At 34.3% G+C, this 2,492-nt stretch overlaps 1 non-coding gene across 3 annotated transcripts; it reads left to right on the forward strand.

Annotated features, from left to right (window-relative positions):
- The first annotated feature begins 465 nt into the window (after positions 1 to 465).
- On the forward strand, positions 466 to 2,191 carry LOC103868846. 3 transcript variants are annotated; one of them, XR_633044.3, is made up of 6 exons: positions 466 to 838; positions 999 to 1,096; positions 1,205 to 1,272; positions 1,340 to 1,635; positions 1,745 to 1,894; positions 1,972 to 2,191. It is a non-coding gene; the product is annotated as an uncharacterized LOC103868846 (transcript). The 3 variants fall into 3 exon arrangements; XR_004458196.1 differs by having other exon boundaries at positions 472 to 676; positions 803 to 838; positions 1,205 to 1,635; XR_633042.3 differs by having other exon boundaries at positions 470 to 838; positions 1,205 to 1,635.
- Positions 2,192 to 2,492: the final 301 nt, after the last annotated feature.

Consider the following 2,492-nt stretch of genomic DNA (forward strand, 5'->3'; position numbering starts at 1 on the left):
AGATGATTATTGTAGCTGTACATAAGAGTTTGTGATTACATACTTAGTGATTCTTGTATATGTGTCCAAGAAAGTTTCAATGGCTTAGTGGTAACTTCTCCATATTTATGTCAGAGTAACCCGGGTTCGATCCTTTCCTTCGTATTATTTTTTCATTTTTTTACGAAAAAATAAATGAGATGATGTGGCAAATTCGGACTTACTGATTAGTTGATTTTCCTATCCTACGTAGACAGCCTATATGAGGCTTATATTCTACTTTTATTACTTACTAGGTGGACCTTCCGCATGCATGTGCAGGCATTAACATTAATAATAAATCTTTATATATAAAAGAGACTTTCAATCACTCCGGGTACTGCCAACAAAGACGACTCGTCAGAAATAGGAAGCCTCCGCGTTGACACGTGTCTATGTAAAAGAAACGTTCCGTTTCATTTAAGTTAGATATAATGGGCTTAAGTTTGTACTGTATTTTCGGCCCATAATCCTAATATGATAAGGCAGAAAAGTGTGTCCTTCTCTCCTCTGCCTGCGACAGCTATGGTGACGCTAGAGTTTCTTCACCGTTACTGAAACAGTTTTCGTTATGATTTCTTGGTGTTTAATCCCAAATCTGACGCCCACTATATTTATACCCCCTCGAGTTTGCGTCGTTGAAGCTCTGTCGATTTGGGTATAAATATGTTCGTATTTCTCTTCTAGAAATCATCCTCTCCTCATCACTCTTCTCTTATCTCTTTAGAGTATACTAATTCACTGTTTAATGGCTTCCTTGAGGGTGGTCTTCTCCGATTTGAAGTCCGGCCCACAGAATAGAAAGCATAAACTTTACCAGGTTTAGTTTTAACGTTATTATTATTATTTTTTGGTTTTGAGTTCCACAAAAGGTTCTGCAAATCAGTTAATTATGTATCTTAGTCTTTTAGAGATATTGTGTGTTTGTAATGTTCATATTGAGCAAAAAGTTCTGCTAATGTCTAAATAAAAAAATTCAGATCCAAACTGTAAAACGGCTGCACAACGAGTGGATAGAGAATACAGATCGATGGGCCACTGGATTTCTGGAAATATTTGAAGAAGGTTTCATAAGAAGGTAAGTAAAATTGTGAAGACACTTTCAACTAACAACACATTTACAAGTTTATACTAATGTTCTGCCCAAGCTTTGATTCTAAATAACAAAGACCTTAAATGTTAATAGGGGACTGCAATCAGAGGGGGTATTCAAGAGAGGTAATCAGAAAATTCCCAGAAACAAACTGGAGAATGGTGAGTATGACGACGCAGACCCAGACGATCAATTCTATGAAGAATATTTTGACCATGACTTGGGCAGGGATGAGTATGAAGATGAACGACACTATGCAAGGATAAAGATGTTGAAGAAGAGGAAGAGAAAACTGTTAAGACGGATGCAAAAGACAACAAGATCATTTCACTCATGACATGGTTACTAAAATCCCTTACTCTCTTACTCTATCTCTCTTTATCATCGTTATCATGCACAATGCCTTTTTAGTAAGATAACGTGATCCGTCTTAGTGACAATTCTTGGTGCTTAGTTTAGTTGTTTCAAGGAAGCCAATAGGCTTCTCAAGCATTAAAAAGTGATCCTTGAGTGTTTGTTTTAAGGTATGTATTTTTGGTCAATGTGTTTAGAGAAGCTTAATCAGTTTTGTAAGATTTTTTTGTTAAGAAAGAATAAACTTCTATTATATGTCACGATTTTTTTCTGGAGTAGGAAGCATATAAGAGAAGTGTAGAACAGTTGGTGAAGCAATAGAATGGGTTTAGGTCTACAAGAGGAGGAGATTCGCATATGGGCTGCTCGGGTTGTAAAATTTCCAGTGGAGGAGGAATGTGAGGTTTTGGATACATGAGCAACACAGAGGTAAGAACTAAGACAGCATTTGCTCTTGATGATTGAAAACAACGTGATGTGTTACTAATGCAATTGTATTGTTGCAGGAATTGGTTATAGCTTGGAGACTTGACATATATATATATATATATATCTACATTTATAGACATGTGAATATTGTGGAGTGACTTTTCTACAGAAGTTTATTAGATTCCTATAATTTTCACATTGAGAGTCTGTGCTTTTTGTTTAGTCTTTGTCCCAATTTTTTTTTTTTTGATCAACTGTCTTTGTCCCAATTAGTAATTTGTTATCAGTCCTTTTTTTCTTTGCTGTAACAAAGACAATATGGAACCAAAACAAGAAAGAAAGAGATTTGTGTCCCTTTTGAATATATAAACACTTTGTAATTTCAATTTGGGTAGAGAAAATAGAAAGTTGTTTGAAGGAACATATTAAAATTGAATAACTAAAGTTGGTTTTTGTGTCTTTAAATTCAATCTTATTTTAAGGTTTTCCCAATATGTTCTTCTCCGATACCAAAACATCAAATCTTAAATTTAAAATTATATTTAAATTACAGATTTTAATACTGATCAAAATTAAATAAAAATTTGATTGGTTATCT

Source organism: Brassica rapa, chromosome A05 (genome assembly GCF_000309985.2).
Source record: "Brassica rapa cultivar Chiifu-401-42 chromosome A05, CAAS_Brap_v3.01, whole genome shotgun sequence".
Taxonomy (NCBI): domain Eukaryota; kingdom Viridiplantae; phylum Streptophyta; class Magnoliopsida; order Brassicales; family Brassicaceae; genus Brassica; species Brassica rapa.